A 19,182-nucleotide genomic window follows, 5' to 3' on the forward strand; every position below is an offset into this window, starting at 1 on the left:
ACAAGGCTACTTCATGGTTCCCACTTGCCTACAGGTCAATTTCCAAAGGCAAACACCTTTAAACCCAGCACTCAGAAAACAGAGGCAGGCGATCTCCAGGTTCGAGGACAGCCTGGTCTATATAACAAGCTTTATTTATCTTTTTTTTGTTTGTTTGTTTTGTTTTGTTTTCTTTTGTTTTTCGAGGCAGGGTTTCTCTGAAGCTTTGGTGCCTGTCCTGGATCTCGCTCTGTACACCAGAGATCCGCCTGGCTCTGCCTCCAGAATGCTGGCATTAAAGGCGTGCGCCGCCGCCGCCGCCACCACCACCACCCGGTACAAGCTTTATTTATAATGTCCTCCACGTCTGTGCTATATTTTGAAGCAAATAGTCTTTATTGGGCTCATACCAGGAGTCCATTGGTCTTGAGGACCTCTGTGAACTTGCTGATTTTTTTCTCCACGTTCTTTTTTTTTAATATTTATATATTTATTATGTATACAGTATTCTGTTTTGCATGTATCCCTGCAGGCCAGAAGAGGGAGCCAGTATCATTACAGATGGTTGTGAGCCACCATGTGGGTGCTGGGAACTGAACTCAGGTCCTCTGGAAGAACAGCCAGTGTTCTTAACCTCTGAGCCATCTCTACAGCCCCTTCTCCACGTTCTTTTCTGCCTGTTTCCGTGGCCTCAAGAGCTGCTGCTTCTTCCGATAGTGGATCTTGGCCTTTTCCTTCCGTTTCTCCTCCAGAGTGGCTGTTACTGCCTGGTACTTCCACCCGACCTCACGAGCCAGACGTCCCAGGTAAGCAAACCTTCTGGCAGGGACCACCATCCGTTTTTTTCTTGTCACAGGGTGGAGGGATCCCATTCCACACCTTTGAGGCGTCCCAGGGCAGCCTGGCCTCGCTTGGTCTTGGGGGGCAGCATGCCTCGCACAGTGTGCCCAAAAAATGCGGCTCGAGGCTCGGAAGTGGAAGGGGCCTCGAGATGGGTTGCTCTTCATCCACTTTTGGGGAAATGCCAGGCGCTTTAACTTGTTTTTGTAGAAATTTCCAGAAAAGTGGATGCCCTCACAGTGCACAACCACCACCTTCCGGCCAGTAGTACCTGCTTGGCCACAACGGCCGCCAGGTGGCCCAGGAGACGGCTGCGGCCGTCCAGCGCTCGAACCTGCCCCTCCGCCACCTTCGGCAGCCGCCTGGGAAAGTTAAAGCTTTTTTTTGTTTTTGTTTTGTTTTTCGAGACAGGGTTTCTCTGTGTAGTTTTAGTGCCTGTCCTGGAGCTCGCTCTATAGGCCAGGCTGGCCTCGAACTCACAGAGATCCTCCTGCCTCTGCCTCCCAAGTGCTTTTAAGGGTCTCTCTTTTTAAAAATATCTTTAAGTGGATATCTCTGTTTACCTACATGTTCTACGTGCATGTCTGGTACACACAGAGGCCAAAAAAAGAGCATTCGATCTAGAATTGAAGTTAAAAATGTTTGTGAGTCAGCTGTGCAGTGGTGGCCCACGCCTTTAATCCCAACACTCAGGAGGAGGCAGAGGCAGGAGGATCTCTGTGAGTTCGAGGCCAGCCTGGTCTACAGAGTGAGTTCCAGGACAGCCAGGGCTGTTACACAGAGAAACCCTGTCTCAAAAATAAATATATAAATAAATAAATAAATAAATAATAAGGAAGGAGGGAGGGAGGAAAGAAGGAAGGAAGGAAAGAAAGAAAAGAGAGAGAGAAGGGAGGGAAGCAGAGAAAAGAAAAAGAACAAAAGGGGAGAATGGAGGGAAAAAAAGGAAAAGGTGATCACACCTAAGGTTGTCTCCACACGCAAAGGAACCCTGTGAGCAACCATACCTTTGAAAACGAAACCCAAATTTACTCTCTTGCATTTCCAGCTAACGAGGCTGCATCGTTATGCAATGTGTGGCCTGAACTGAGCGGCAGCCTGCTTGTTCTGGCTTGTCAGCATCAAGCACTCTTACTCTCCCAGGGCTGTTTCTGACCTGGAGGTGTGCTGGGTTCAATCCAGGCTCCCTGACTCATGGTCTTCTCTCCTCTCAGGTCCTCTGGGATTGCTCAGTTTTAGACATTCAAATCCATCCATAGGATGTCTGATGTATCCTCCTTCTGCTATCCCCTGGAGGAGTCACTATCCCTCCAAAACTCACAACTGGCTTTGAGGCTGGTGAGGGTGGTGCTTGTCTGATGGTAAGACAGCCAGTATCTTTTACCAGAGCTACCTGGTCTACCTTGTGGATGAGGCTTCTGCTTCCCTTCACCCTTGTGGGAAGCCCTCTGGCTGGAGCTGTGTTCAGTTTCGCTGTCTTTCTGCGTGTTGTTGCCTCTCTCTCTCTCTCTCTCTCTGTCTCTGTCTCTCTCTCTCTCTCTCTCTCTGTCTCTCTCTCTCTCTCTCTCTCTCTCACACACACACACACACACACACACACACACACACACTTGGCAGTTGTTTTACAGTCAGTGCCCTTGTGAATTTCCAGAGCTCTTCCTTCTTCTCTGTCTGGAATAGAGTCTTTTCTTCGACTTTACTGGCTGTTCTTCTTAATACTTGGCAGAAGCTTCCAGTTCACCGTCTTTTTTTGGCAATGTGTGCTTTTTATTCTCCATTTTATTAATTATTCTTTTTTTTTTTTTTTAGAATAGTTCTCACTCTTTAGTCAAGAATGGCCTGGTGTTCACTCTGTTGCCCAATCTTGCCTCATCAGCTTCCCAGGTGTTGGGATCACAGGTGTGTGCTACCAAGCCTGGCAGACTGTCTTTTTTTTGTTTTTTTTTTTTTTTTGGTTTTTTGAGACAGAGTTTCTCTGTGTAGCTTTGGAGCCTGTCCTGGAACTGGCTCTGTAGCCACGCTGGCCTCGAACTCACAGAGATCCGCCTGCCTCTGCCTCCCGAGTGCTGGGATTAAAGGTGTGTGCCACCACCGCCCAGCACAAACTATCTTTTATTGAGTCTTTTGATAGCAAATTCAAAACAAACTTTCATAAAGTTGATTTCACCCATTTTTTAAAAAAGATTTATTTATTTATTATGTATACAGTGTTCTGCCTGCATGTATCCCTGCAGGCCAGAAGAGGGCATCAGATCTCATTGTAGATGGTTTTTGAGCCACCATGTGGTTGCTGGGAATTGAACTCAGGACCTCCGGAAGAACATCCAGTGTTCTTAACTTCTGAGCCATCTCTCCAGCCCGATTTCACCCATTTTTAATGGCTACCATTTGTGTCTCTTGTCCATCTTATTTAAGAACTCTTTCCATCTTCTAGTATAAAAAAATCTTTCTCTCATGCTTACTCCCATGTCCTCAGATTGAACCTAGAGTCTCATATGAGGTAGGCAAGGACTCAACCACTGATACGTACTCCCAGCTCTCACTACCTTTTATTCTGACACCTGACCTCAGTTGTTCAGTGTGTCCTTGAACCTGTGAGCCTCTTGCCACAGCCTACTGAGGGAGGACATTCAACTAGGGGCTTGCACACGCAAAGCACAAGCTGCACCACTAAACTATACCTTTAGCTCCACACTAATATTTCCCATTTTCAGACAGGTAGACCTCAAACTCAGTATGTAGGGTGGAATGGTCTTGAACTTCTGAGCCTCCTGCCTCCACCCCCCTCCAGGCTTCTGGGATCACAGGCACAGTTTATTTGGTGTTGGAGACTGAACCAAGATCTTCATGAATGTAGGCAAGTACTCTGCCCCTGAGCCACATCCTCAGCCACACGAGTAGGACATTTTAAACAAAATTGTGGAGGCTTAAAATTCTTCTGAAATTGATGTTGTGGGGGAATTAAGCCACTGTCCTGTGCCATTGTATCATATCAACAAACATGTGGTTTGTCTTTTTTTCTAGAGGCTTTGTATGCAGAAGGTGGCTGAAGGGGACTCCCGCACAGTGGGGACTCCATTCCAGACACAGGCACAAACCACACCCAAACATCTGTTTTCACAGAGATCCTTTATTAAGGGAAAGAAAAGCTAAAGTGGCTGCTTTCTGACTTAGGCAGAAAAACAGCAGCAAATGACCTTGCATGTATCATTCTTAAAAGGAGAAGAAGGAACCAGTCGGTGGTGGCACAGGTCTTTAATCCCAGCAGTTAGGAGGCAGAGGCAGGCGGATCTCTGTGAATTCCAGGACAGCAAAAGCTACACACAGAGAAACCCTGTACTGCCAAAACAGGATCTTTCTTTCTTTCTCTCTCTTTCTTTCTTTCTATCTTCTTTCTTTCTTCCTTTCTTTCTTTTCTTTCTCTCTTCTTCCTTTCTTTCTTTCTTCCTTCCTTCCTCCTTTCTTTCTTTCTTTTAATTAAATTTTCTACTTACCCTACATACTACCCACAGATCCCACCTCCTCCCTTCTCCCACCCCTCAAGCCCTCCTTCCCAAGCCACCCCACATCCTCCAAATCAAGGGGTCTGCAGTCTAGCCATCCCTTGCCCTACATCTAGTATCCACTCATGAGTGAGTACATACCATGTTTGTCCTTCTGAATCTGGGTTACCTCACTCAGGATGATATTTTCTAGTTCCATCCATTTGCCTGCATGATATCATTTTTATTTACTGCTGAGTAGTACTCCATTGTGTATATGTGCCACATTTTCTTTATCCATTCTTCAGTTGAGGGACATCTAGGTTGTTTCCAGGTTCTTGCTGTTACAAATAATGCTGGTATAAACATAGTTGAGCAAGTGTCCTTGTGGTAAGATTGAGCATTCCTTGGGTATATGACCAAGAGTGGTATAGCTGGGTCTTGAGGAAGATTGATTCCCAATTTTCTGAGAAACCGCCATACTGATTTCCACAGTGGCTGTACAAGTTTGCATTCCCACCAACAGTGGAGGAGTGTTCCCCTTGCTCCACATCTTCTCCAACATAAGCTGTCTTCAGTGTTTTTGATCTTAGCCCTTCTGACAGGTGTAAGATGGTATCTCAGAGTCATTATTATTTATTATTATTATTTTTATTATATTTATTTATTTATTTAAGTTTTTTCAAGACAGGGTTTCTCTGTGTAGTTTTGGTGCCTGTCCTGGATCTCGCTCTGTAGACCAGGCTGGCCTCAAACTTACAGAGAACCGCCTGCCTCTGCCTCTCGAGTGCTGGGATTAAAGGTGTGCGCCACCACCACCCAGCTTCTTATTGATTTTAAATGTATTTCAATATTTTGATTGGTTTCACGTGGTTCCTGTTATAGCAACTTGCTTTTCTTCCTTGGGTGGCACTGAGAATTGACAAGAGCTCTTCATAAAACTGAAGCAACAGCCAAACCCACAGAGGAGTAAGTCACAGTACAGAAGCACAGGAAGTAAGAAAAAGCAAGGTAATATGACTCCTCCACATGATCAGAACTTCTCAACTACTGAACTCAAAGATACTAAAATAGGTAAAGTGCAAGAAGAGATCAAACATTTACTAGAAAAAAAATGATCAATAACCTTAAAGAGGCAGATGAATTCAATCCCGGACCCAGGAAGGAAAGGTAGTAACGGAAGAGGGAAAAAGTCAGAAGATAAGAAATATGGACCAAAAAGTCAGCAACATGTAAGAAAAGAATTGATAGAAGACTGGAATTATGAAGAAAAATAGAAATATTGGAAATGAAAACTCAATGAATCAAAAGAAAAAAATACACCGAAAATAATTACCAATAGTCTTGACCAAGCAGAAGAATATCAGGTATGGAGGGTAAAGCCAAAGAAATACTACATTCAGCCAGGAGGTGGTGGCACATGCCTTTAATCCCAGCTCTTGAGAGACAGGTGGATCTCTGTGAGTTCGAGGCCAGCCTGGTCTACAAAGCAAATAACAGGACAGACTCCAAAGCTACTCAGAGAAACCCTGTCTCAAAAAACCAAAAAAAAAAAAAAAAAAAAAAAAAAAAGAAAGAAAGAAAGAGAAGAAAGAAATACTACATTCAAACAGCAACAAAAGAAAAATGTTTGTGTATCATCATAGCTTCCAGGACTCTGGGGTATGATCAAGAGACCAAACTTAAGGGTCCAAAGGATAGAAAGGGAGCTGAAATAAAAACCTAAGATTTAGAGAATCTATTCAATGAAATTATAGCAGGAAATCTCTCAAAACTAGAGAAAGAAATGGCTATCTGAACACAAAAGACATTTAGAACCGCAAATATACATGACCAGAGATGGGCGGGATGTAGGGAAAGAAGAATGCTTATATACACTGCTTTTGAAAATGTTAACTACTGAAGCTATGATAGAAATTAGTTGGAGGTTTCTCAAAAACTAAAACTAAACCAGGCATGGTGACATGTATCTGTAGTCCTAGCACTAGGAAGCTGAAGACAGAGCAATCAATAATTCAAGCTCAAGCTTGGCTACATAGTAAGTTTGAGTCCAGCGTGTGTTACACAACACCCTGTATCACAAGTACAAAACAAAACAAAACCCTAAAAGTAGTAATACCATAGGACACAGTTATAGACCTGAACTGTACATACCTGAAGCTTCCAGATCTCCAGACCACATGAACATCCAAGTTAGCTGCTGTACTAGTTTCACTAGTTAGGAAGCTGGACCAGCCCAGATGTCTGCAAACAGATAAGTGGATGAAGAAAATATGGTTTACAAAGGGGAATGTTTTTCAACCATAAAGGAAAATGAAGTCATGGGTTTTCAGGAAAACGGATGGGACTGGAAATAATTATGTCAAGTGATATAAGCCAGACTCTCTCAACAACAGATACCATATTTTTTCTCATATATATCTTGATGTGTGTGTGTGTGTGTGTGTGTGTGTGTGTGTGTGTGTGTGTGTATGATGAAAGTAGAAAGGAGACCATGAAAGAGGAGAAAGATGCCCTAACAGGGAAGGGATAAGGGAGAAATTATTCACATGACATGAAGTTAGAAGAGAGGATGATTTCAGAGGAGGAAGAGGACGGCATAAGAGTGGACAGGGGTGAAGAGGAGGACAGTATGGGGAGGGGAATGAATAGGAAAGAAGGCTAATGATACTAATGTATGGAAATGTCATAATAAAACCTAAAACATTGTACATTAATTTGAAAAAAAAAATTTTTAAACCTAGAGATTGGAAAGTCTTAGAGTAAGGAAGATCAGAAGTTCAAGTTCATCCTCAACCACACAGTATGTTCAAGGTCAGCCTGCCCTAAATGAGACTGTCTCAGAAGAAAAACTGGGGGCTGGTAAGATAGCTCCACAGTTAAGAGCACTTTCTGCTTAATCATGAGAACCAAAGTTCAGATCCCAAACCTCATGTCAGGTTGCTCACAAATACCTGTTATCTAGCTCCAGATGATTGGATGCCTTCTTGTGTCTTCCTTGGACACTCCAATGTGTTTGGGGGTGGGCCCAAAACAGCTTGACCACACAGGTGCCATGACAGACTTAGAGGCCCGGATACAGTTTCTGTGACAGGCTTCCTGGCAGGCAATACCTGTAAAAGCCATAAGTTGACCCCACCCAGAGAGGGCCTGTACCTAAGGGGAAGTACCTGACGTTCTAAACATTCCCCACACCCCTAGACAAATGTTAGCCAATCAAGGTCGTGAACCCTGGAAATCCCCTCACCCCAACCTCTGATATGAAAAAAAAAAAAAAAAACCCTGCCTGGGCTAGGGGATCTCTGCTCTCACCGTTGTATCCGACAGACAAAGAGACCAAGCTCCAAGCTTGAAATAAAGACTTTTTTTTTTTTTTGGTTTTTTCGAGACAGGGTTTCTCTGTGTAGCTTTGTGCCTTTCCTGGGACTCACTTGGTAGCCCAGGCTGTCCTCGAACTCACAGAGATCTGCCTGCCTCTGCCTCCTGAGTGCTGGGATTAAAGGCGTGCGCCACCACCGCCCAGCATAAAGACTCTTCTTTACATACGTGACTCAGTGTCTGTGGTGGTCTTTGGGGGGGGGGTCCCTGTGATCTGGGCATAACATTAAACACACACAGACACACACACACACACACAAACAGACACACATGATCACACACACACGATAAAATAAATATTTTTTTAAATTGAACAAAGAAAGTATAAATTAGAGTTGCAGATGTAGGCCTGGAGAGATGGCTCAGAGGTTAAGAGCACTGACTGTTCTTCCAGAGGTCCTGAGTTCAATTCCCAGCAACCACATGATGGCTCACAACCATCTGTAATGAGATCTGGTGCCCTCTTCTGGCCTGCAGTCATACATACTACATACATAATAAATACATAATTAATAGAGTTGCAGATGATTGTTCTAAGATTAAAGTAACCCAACATGGCCAGGCCCAACACAACCATAAGGTACATTAGTGATCTCTTTTCCTCATATAATTTTTTAATAATTTAAAAAAAAATGTATTTGATATACATTGATTGGTGTTTTGCCTGCATGTATGTCTGTGTGAGGATGTTAGATCCCTTGGAATGTGAGTTACAGAGAGTTCTGTGCTACCATGTGAGTGCTGGGAATTGAACCCAGGTCCTCTAGAAAGGCAGCCAGCGCCCTTACCCACTGAGCCATCTCTCTAACCCCCTAGTATAATTTTAATATTAGTTCTGATATTACTTTTGATTTATTTACTGTCTTAGTTAGGGTTTTATTGCTGTGAAGAGACACCATGACCACGGAAACTCTTATAAGCGAAAACATTTCATTTGGGGCTGGCTTACACTTTCCGAGGTTTAGTTCACATCATCATGGTGTGAAACATGGCAGTGTACAGGCAGACATGGTGCTGGAGAAGGAGCTGAGAGTTCTGCATCTTGACCCACAGGCAGCAGAAGGAGACTGTGTGCCACACTGGGCATGGCTTGAGCATGTGAGACCTCAAAGCCCACCTCAACAGTGGCACACTTTCTCCAACAAGGCCACATCTACTCCAACAAGGCCACACTTCCTAATTGTGCCAGTTCCTATGGGCCCAGCATTCAGATACATGAGTCTGTGGGGTCCATACCTATTCAAACCACCACACTTACTAAATGAAGTGCACTAAAAATTAGCCCAGCATGATGGTGCACGCCTTTAATCCCAGCCTTCGGGAGGCAGAGGCAAGAGCATCTCTGTGAGTTGGAGGCCACCCTAGTCTACAAAGTGAGTTCCAGGACAGCCAGGGATGTTACACAGAGAAACTCTGTCTAGAAAAAAACTAAAAAAATAAAGACAGGAAGAAAGAAAGGAAATTCCAAAAAATTGATAAGCTAGAAGGCTCAGTGGATAAAAGCATTTGACACCAAGCTTGATGATCTGAATTCAATCCTAGGAACACACATGATGGAAAGAGAGAACCAATTCCTACAAGTTGTCCTCTGACCTCCATAAACATGCTGTAGCATGTGTGTCCCCCTTCACATACAACATGAATACATAAATGTAATAAAAGTTGTTAAAGAGTACAAAAACTGCAGGGCGGTGGTGGCGCACGCCTTTAATCCCAGCACTCGGGAAGCAGAGGAAAGAGGATCTCTGTGAGTTCCAGGCCAGCCTGTTCTACATAGTGAGTTCTAAGATAGACAGAGTTACATGGTGAGACCCTGTCTCAAAACAACAACAACAAAAAGTATGTTGTTCTATCTCCATGGATTTGAACAGTTTCTCTTGATATCAATTTCTTTTTTTTTTTTAATGCCGAATGCTGTTTTTTGAAGGAGGGAAGAGGTCTTAAATACAGGCTTACAGCACAATGGGAGAACCCTAGAGGGCAGAAGTTCGCTACCGATGTTTTACAATCTTGCACTTGATATCAATTTCTAGTTTCTTACATTATTAACTGGTAAACAAAAAATTATTTCTTTTTTTTTTAAATTTGTTTTGCTTTTTTTTCTCTCTCTCTCTTTTCAAAACAGGATTTCTTTAGTAGCCTAGGCTATCCTGGAACTTACACTGTAGACCAGGCTGGCCTCAAACTCACAGAAATCCTCCTGCCTCTTCCTCCCGAGTCCTGGGATTAAAGGTGTGTGCCGCTGCCCTCATTTTCTTATTTGTTAATATTTGTTGTTATTGTTTTTTTTTTTAAGTTTTATTTATTTATTGTGTATACAGTGTTTTGTCTGCATGTATGTCTGCACACCAGAAGAGGGCACCAGATTTCATTGTAGATGGTTGTGAGCCACCATGTGGTTGCTGGGAATTGAACCCAGGACCTCTGAAAGAACAGCCAGTGCTCTTAACCTCTGAGGCATCTCTCCAGCCCTGGAAAAAAAGCACTCTTAACAACTACTGAACCATCACTGTGGTCTATTGTCTGCCTCTTTATGTTGACTGGTTTTGTTTTATGAAATTGAATACACCGATATTTGATGTATATATATTTACAATTATATTTTCTTGGTGAATTGTTTCCTTTATTAATATGTGGTGACTTTGTCACTTTTTGAGTAATTTCAGCTTTAATAAAATTTCATTGTGTGGCCGAGCGATGGTGGTGCACGCTTTTAATCCCAGCACTCGGGAGACAGAGGCAGGTGGATCTCTGTGAGTTCGAGGCCAGCCTGGGCTACAGAGTGAGTTCCAGGACAGGCTCCAAAGCTACACAGAGAAACCCTGTCTCGAAATACCCAAAAAAAAAAAAAAAAAATTAACAAGATCCAGATGCTCCTGCAGACATCCTGTGGGTGGTCTATGGTCCTTGCAGATATCCAGATATCCTGTCAGCAGGTTGTGGTTTCACACCAAAAGTTTAACCAATAGTTTCAAAAACTCACCTTGCCCACTATCCCTTTACTCAATTCCAAAACGCCAAGGCATGTAACTCCCAGCTCTCTGTTTTTTCCTAAAAAACTCTCCTACCCCTGAGCTGGGGGTCGCTGAATTTCCCTCCATCCACTGCGTCAGAGTATAGGGCCGCAGTTTGGGTTGAAACTTGACAATAAAAAGACCCTTGTGTGCTTGCATCGGAAACCGGCTCCTTGGTGATCTCTGGGGGTTTTGAGACACCGGTACAACAATGACTAGCAAGATTGCTCAATGAGGAAGTGTGCTTGCTGCCAAACCTGACAACTGAATATGATGTGCAGGACCCATATGGTAGAAGAAGAGTTCTACTCCTGCAAGTTACCCTCTGATCTCTACACATGTCGCAGCACGTGGTGGTGTGGGGGGGGGAAGGGGAGGAAGAGACAGAGAAAATAACTAATTAAATATAATAATATTAAAAAACCTGCTGGGTTTGGTGGCATATACCTTTAGTCCCAGCTCTCAGGAGGCAGATGCAGGCAGATCTCTGAATTTGAGCCCAGCTTGGTCTACAGAACAAGTTCCAGGACAGCCAGAGCTACACAGAGAAACTCTATCTTGAAAACAAAACAAACAAAAAACTACTTTCAGATGCAACTATATCTTTTCAAGCTTGATTTTAGATTCCACTTTCTGATATATCATTTTCTATCTTTTCGCTGTCAGTCTGGTTGTTTTTGTTTGTTTTTGGGGGGTGGGGGAGGCTTTTAGAGGAAGGACTTTATAGTCTGTTGGGTTTTTGTTTTTGTTTTTGTTTTTGTTTTTGTTTTTTCAGTTTTTCAAGACAGGGTTTCTCTGTGTAGCTTTGTGCCTTTCCTGGATCTCACTCTGTAGACCAGGTTGGCCTCGAACTCACAAAGATCCGCCTGCCTCAGCCTCCCAAATGCTGGGATTAAAGGCGTGCACCACCACCGCCTGGCCAGTCTGTTGGATTTTAATTCAGCTAATCTAGCTCTTTTAATTGAAGAATTAAACCCATTTGCATGTAGGATTATTATTGAGAAGTATTTGCTGAATCCTGTCTTTTGTTGGGTTCTTCCCCCACTCCTGTGCTGGTTAATCTGAGTAATATCTGTTTATTTTCCTTCTCTCTTACTCACCTTAGGAATTTACTAGTTGAACATGTTCGGTTCCTTCCTAATTCTCATGTGTTAATCTATTACTCTTGTGACACTGTTTTCTGCACTCTTATGTCTGGACCTTTCTTCATCTACCACATGAGAGCCTTTAAGTTTCCCCCACAACGCTGACTTACAGTAATGAAGTCACCTTTAATGTCTCCTTATCTTGGAAGATTTTTTTTTTCTTCCAAGGCAGGGTTTCTCTGTATAGCCCTGGCTATCCTAGAATTCTCTCCGTCTCTCTCTATAGACCCGGCTGGCCTCGAACTCTGAGATTCACCTGCCTCTGTCTCCTGAATGCTGGAATTAAAGGTGTGCACCACCACAGCCCAGCTTCTTAGAAGATTTTTATCCCCCCCTCCCCCCTGCAATACTAAAAGATAACTTTTCTGGCTGGGTATAGTGGCACACACCTTTGATTCCAGCCCTCAGGAGGTAGAGACTGGCGGGGTAGATCTGAGTTCAAGATCAATATGTTCCAGGACATAGTGAAGCCTACATAGTGAGACCTTCCTTCAAAAAAAAAAAAAGAAAAAGAAAAGAGAAAGAAAAAAGAAAACTTTTCTGGATATAGTAATCTTGGTTGGCAATTGTTTACATTCAGAACTTGAGATAAATAATTTTGATTCCAAGAATTCTGCTATTAACACAGATCAAATTCTGATACATCTGCCTTTTTATACAAGTTGGCATTAAAACATATTTATTTATTTTTATGTGTATGGGTGTTTTGCCTGCACATATGTCTGTGCATCATGTGCATACAGTGCTCTCAGAGGCCAGAAGAGGTCAGCAGATTCCTGAAACTGGAGTTAGAAACAGTTGCTAGTGACCATGTGGATGCTATGAATAGAATTTGCATCCTCAGTAAGAACAAGCGCTCTTAACCACTGAGCCATCTCTCCGGCCCCTTGTTCTGTAGTCTTAACATTTTAACTATGTGTTATGTGTTAGGTCCTAAGCTGCCAGGAATAGCTCCAGCCCTCTTTATTTACACATCAAAAACAAGGATGTTTTTCATTACTAACAAACAAGTTTTTCCCATCCTCCAACGTTAACCTCCAGCCAAAACAAATATGTCAAACACAGTTTTGTTTTGTTTTTTTTCCCTAACTTTTACGACAAAACATCTTTAAACTCCAAACAACACTTACCATTTTGTTAGCCTGGCCAAATACCAAGCCAGGTACATCCTGTCTTTACAAAACTAAAGGTGATTGACATAGGCACACATTTTCAAGAACAACAATCCCGTTCAAAACATATTTACAGAAATAAGGGTGCTCTGCCTCTGATCCTGTCAGCACTGAATTAGAACAGCTCCTGGGGTCTAAAGTGATGACTGGCATCTCCCAGACAAGAAACCTGAGACACATCAGCTCCCAAAGAATTTTAGGAGAAGATAGATGAGAAAAAAACGTGGTTTCCCGGAATGATCACATCTGTCCCATGCATGATTGACAAAATGACACTTAAACCACCAAGAGACTCATCATTATTACAAGAGAGAAGAGAGCATGCAGGCCACGTGGTCCCAGCAGTATTCTGTGCTGTCCCAAAGTCCAGTGATCCTTGCTGAGTGAGACTGTCCCCGTGGGCTTTTGCTTTATCTGGAGACCCATTGGACAAACACTCATATATACTGGTCCAAAACTCGGCTGCATGGCTCCCAACAGGTAAACAGAAACCTAAGCTCCACATTCTTCAGGAATCTCATAAGGCAGGTTTCTGTTTACCGGGAAAGCTACTACCTCCGTTATCCACCCCCAATGATTCGGGCAAGGGCATCTAGTAACTAATAACCCAAACAGCACTTTCTCCCAGGCTGTTCTAGCCCACACCTTTCTTCCTGATGCCACCTGTCCTCTTAAAACTGGCCAGGTCAAAACAAACAAACAAATTGACAAGACTTTTCTCATGGCCCTTTGATCTCTGTCCTCTGAGAGACAGCCCTTCAGTTTGATTCTCCAAATAAATTTTTCTTGGAACCCGCAGAGTGGTCCAGTTCATTGGTTTCACTGTTCCCTTTCAATATGAAGGGGTTCTTTCCTGGCCATATCTCTTTGGGGTTCGAAATGCTTCTTGTACTTGAATTTCCATATATTATGGGTCTACATTTGGGATTTTTTCCCCCTATGGTTATTTCATTTAATATATTTATTGTTAGGTGGAAACTGAGGCCATAATCAGGGGTATGAACATTTATACCAAGAGAGCATAAGCAGAAAAATTTATTCACCCTATATAAACAGAAAGAAACCAAGACATTACGGAAAGAATCTACTCTGCCTTGCCAGGGACTAGGGTTGAATGAAACTTGGTTCCTAGTAGTTTATAGGGTACTTGCAGGGCTAATTCCAAGAAGGCATCTGCCGGGCAGTTGTGAGGAGAGTTCCAAGGAATCATCTGCAGGGTGATTGCCGGACTGGTTCCATGAGCAATTAGGGCAGCTGAATTTCCCGCCCTTCCCCTTATCTTGATTCCCCAGATAGATAGACATCATAGCTGAGTATCTTTTCCACTAAGGTAAGACTCAAGGAAAGATAGTTAATATACTAAATAAGTCAGTTTTCAGTTAAGAGCATTCTGCTTCCATCATTGCTAGCCTACAAACCAGATCTTTGAATGTAGTAAAATTAATTTGAGCCAGGTGGTGGTGGACCATCCTTTAATCCTAGCACTTGGTAGGCCGAGGCAGTCAGATCTCTGTGAGTTGGAGGCCAACCTTGTTCACAGAGGGAGTTCCAGGACAGCCAGGGCAACACAGAGAAACCCTATCTCATAAAACAAACAAAATAATAATAATTAGAGCTAAAAGGTACTGATAATTAAGTAAGAAAATGAAAGGGAGCCATTCTTCAGATGGGCATTTTTTGTTTGTTTGTTTGTTTTGTTTTTTTGAAACAGGGTTTCTCTGTATAGCTTTGGTGCCTGTCCTGGAGCTCACTCTGTAGACCAGACTGGCCTCAAACTCACAGAGATCCACCTGCCTCTGCTTCCCGAATGCTGGCATTAAAGGTGTGAACCACTGCTGCCCAGCTGGTCCAGATGGGCATTTCTTAGAGAGGTGCCAACTAGGCTAAGTGTGATAGTCTGTATGCTCAGCAGTTGTGAGGTAGAAGCAGGAGGCTTTGGAGCTGCCGTGGAGTAGCCACCAGAGAAGACTGCTTGGACATGGATTGAAGGGAACAGAAAGTCTTTATGAGCTGGCCAATGACTACACTGGGTATACACTGGGTGTTCAGGATCCCAGTGTAGCCCCAAGCCTTTCTCAGGGTGAGCTTTTAACCACAAAAAATACGTATCCTTTTAAGCACAAAAAAACCATTTCAGTTAACAAGATCACTTAACCAGAATCAAAACTACAGAAGCAAAACAACAACAACAACAAAAAAAAAAAAAAAAAAAAAAAGAAAAGAAAAAAGAAAAACAAAAAACAACTAGGTAGTTATTTAGAGACTTTCTCAAAACTAGGGACTTTAATGGATTAGGTCTTCTTTTCAGTTTTGGCAGATGGTGTTGTCTGAAGAACCAACCTGCCTCCATTTAAGGCTTAAAAACCATCTTATAGTAAAGACAAACTAGATTCGTTCCCATTTACGACTAAACCTCTGTTTCTCAAGGATTGGGTTATTCCCCACCTGTAACCTTAACTACAAATGGTTCTGTACTGCCTGTTCCAGGAATGGTATTGTAGGAATTTAGCAGAATCGCTGTATCTGGGGTAGATATTAGAACGAACAGCTATTTTTTAGAAATACTTTGACCTTGAAGAATCCTTGTGGAAAACAGTGATTGTTTCTCGAGATTCGTAGAGTTGTTTTGCTAAAGGATGACTTTGCAGCCATCCCATGACTTTGGTCACAAGATGCCATAGGCATGCCTGAGTCCCTTGTACTATTGTGTATTGCACACAATACATAATAAAGGACTAGAATCTTGGGGGCACACGATGCTCTCCTTCAGCAAGACATGTAAATTAAGATTAGGGACCTTGGTGTGAGGAAATACTTTCTATAACTTTCAATTAAAAAAAAAAAAAGCCATACTCCTTTGTAAGGCTACTCAGGGTTCAGTCATCAGAAGAGGCTGAACCTTCCTGTTGCCACATAGGCCTTAAAATTTCATCTTGGGAGTGCCTTCTTTTTTCAACAGACCTGCGCTACATGGTGCACCCTGACAGAATGGCAAACATGTCTTCCTTTCAAAAAGTTGTTTAAAACCATCTTGCAAATCTACCTTTGTTTCAAAAAGTTTTGCCTATGACTACCTTGTTATGTATGACTGCTTGTTGTTATGACCATCTTGCAACCATGTCTTCATTTCAGGATTAGGACTAACTTCTTATGCTTACGTTCTGCCCCTGTAACTCAACCTATTTGCCCACCAAATCCCCCATTTGGAAATCCCCTACCCCTGAGCTATAAAAGCCTTGTCTTCCTCATATCCAATGCTGACCTCTCAAACCCCACCTTAGGGGGAGAAAGCCCGTGTATAGGAATAAAAAGCTTGCTTTAATTAATTGCTTGCCTTAAATAATTTGGTAACGATTTGGGTTGGTGGGTTTTCTCCTCCCATCTTTGGGATTAGCAGTCTACATGCTGAGTTTTATGGCCTGAATGGTGTTTCTATCATAAAGTCACTTATGCTAATAAGGTCTGGGGTCATGCTAAGGACTGGGGCCTGTTACAGAGCTATAGTTCACCCTGGGCCACAGAGCCAATTTGAAGACAGCCTGGATTGTGTGAGATCCTGTATCATTAAAAAAAAAAAGGAAGAAAGGAAAAAAAAATTTTTTAAATGGCAGAGAAAATAAGATAGATGCAAGACAGAAAGTAGATGGGATTGATGAAGCCTAAGGGTCTTGCTCTCTCTCTCTCTTTTGCATTTTCAAGACAGGGTTTCTCTGTGTGGTCCTGGTTGTCCTGGAACTCGCTTTGCAGACCAGGCTGGCCCCGAACTCAGAGTTCCACCTGCCTCTTTCCCCCAAGTGCTGGAACTAACGGTGTGCGCCACCACCACCCCAGTCTAGGGAGCTTGGCTGGATTCATTTTCTTTGCCAGTTAAAGATTTAAAAGGTGGAAAAATCCTCCAAAGTGCAACAGGTAGCTGTGGAGAAATCTCAAGCACCACTTACAGAATCAGCAGTTAAAGGATGGCATGTACTGGGGGTGAGAAACATGCATGCCACAGACCAGACTACAGAGAAAAAGAGCCTTTGCCAAGCAGAGGGGGAACTGGAAAACTGAAAATCCTGTCTCTTCTCTAGGGTTGGGAGTTTAAAAACTCTGAAGGATTTTCCTCCCTTAATTCAACTGGTCAGTTTGAAAAAAGCTAGGGTGGTTGATGGCCCAGACATATCTTGAGCGTGTCTTGAACTTGTCGACCCAGTCCATCAGCAGGAGACCTGCTAGTGGGAGACAAAAGCCTACAGAGCCCTTGTTTTTTTTCTTTTCGGTTTTTCAAGACAGGTTTTTCAGTATGTAGCCTTGGCTATCCCAGAACTTACTATGTAGATCTGGCTGGCCTCGAACTCAGACATCCCCTAGCCTCTGCCTCCAGAGTGCTGAGGTTAAAGGCGTACACCACCATTGCCTGGCCAGATTACTTGTTTTAAGGTGCCAGTCTTTTGTCTCAAGTAAGAAAAGTGAGGAAGAAGATAGCCACCTTGGATATTCGACCCCTTTATTACCTAGTCATGACCCCTATCCCTATCTCTCTGGGTTCCTAGCTATCTAACTCCTACTTTCTCAGGATAAAATAATACATAATAGTGAAGGAGAACAAAATAAATCCAGAGACGCAAAGTCAGTATTTGTTCCCTGGTCCAGAAGGAGCTGGGAAAAGCTGCTGTTCCTGCAGCCTGGTCTTTCGCAGCTGACTTGGGATTGGGAGCAGCCATTCTCTCTGAAGTCAAAACAGGTTGAACCAGAAATGGCTGTTTCCAGGCTGAGCCCAGTTCTGCCTTTCCTAACAGGGTGGGTGGTGCTGTACTGAATTCCTGTGAGTACTTTTCAATATGTAGGCCTGCGGAGGCAAAGAGTGAGGCGCCATCCTCTAGCTTCTCCAGCGGCATCCTTGTGAAGGCCTAGACTTAACTTTACAGGCTCAGGAATGTGCCATGATAACTCGAATGGATACAGAGCAGTTATCCTCCGGCAGACATCCTGTCTATGTTTAAAGGAAAGCTTAACAGGATCCTGTCTGTGGTTTATGGCCCTTGGAGATATCTAGATAATCCTGTTCAGCAGTCCAGATAATCTTGTTCAGCGGGTTGTGGTTCCCCGCCAAAAGTCTAGACCAATAGTTTCAAAAAGTCACCTTGCCCCTTCTACCCAATCCCAAGTTGCCAATTCCCGGCTTGTGGTTTTTCCCTATAAAAACCCTCTACATAGACCTGGGCTCGTGGCCGCCGCCGCCGCCACATTTCCTTCCATCTGCAGTGCAGCGGCCCAGGTTGAACCTGAATAAAAGCACCCTTATATGCTTGTATCGGAAACCGGCTCCTTGGTGGTCTCGGTGGGTTCCGCGAAGCGGGTGCAACATCCTGAGCCTGAAACGGGTGCAACATCCTGAGCCTGAGCACCCCACGGTTGGACGCCAGTCCGTTGCTTTTAATTGGTGACTGTGATTCTCCCCATTTTAAAGAAATTACTAATAAAGACGTATTATTGGCATTTTGCCCATTTCCCACATAGCTCCTGTCTTGGTTTTGTCACTCCTGGACCTCACTGTTCCTTCCGGTAATCCTACCAGTCGAGAATAAGACCGCTAGCTACCACAGTTTAAAGCCAAATCTGAAGCCAGCTGTAATTAAATACTGGCCAGGTGGATGGCCTCTCCGGCCAGGTTCGTCTCTGGTTTCTGGGAAAATGGCCCTGAGTCGTGGTTTGCAGGGGCTTAAAGTATTTCCTACAGGTCCAACCAGGGGCAAGCACACATCCTGGCTTCCTAAACCTCCCCTCCACGTGTGATCAAGCACATCTGGTGCAGATGGGTCGAACTTGTTTAGGGGAGTGAAAACATGGTTTGATCTGGTACAGACCCAAGCAGACCCCATGCATGCTGCCTCAGACTCTGTGAGTTCCTACAGCATGGCTTTTCTTCAACACATTAAAAATAAAATTAAAAAGCCGTGCGTGGTGGCGCGCGCCTTTAACCCCAGCACCCAGGAGGCAGAGGTAGGCAGATAGATCTCTGAGTTCCAGGGCAGCCTGGTCTACAGAGCGAGTTCCAAGACAGCTTTAGTTTCAGCAGGGAGGCAGAGGCAGGCAACTCTCCGAGTTCAAGGCCATCTTGTTCTACAGAGTTCCAGGACAGATCATCTGCAAAAGGCTTCTAGTTAGGGGTTTTTTATGGGATTCCTGA

General features: G+C 43.5%; 1 pseudogene; it reads right to left on the reverse strand.

Moving 5' to 3' along the window:
* Nucleotides 1-356: 356 nt before the first annotated feature.
* LOC114683793 lies at nt 357-18,360 on the reverse strand (annotated as a pseudogene).
* Between the last annotated feature and the right edge of the window lie 822 nt (nt 18,361-19,182).

Source organism: Peromyscus leucopus, chromosome 9 (genome assembly GCF_004664715.2).
Source record: "Peromyscus leucopus breed LL Stock chromosome 9, UCI_PerLeu_2.1, whole genome shotgun sequence".
NCBI lineage: Eukaryota > Metazoa > Chordata > Mammalia > Rodentia > Cricetidae > Peromyscus > Peromyscus leucopus.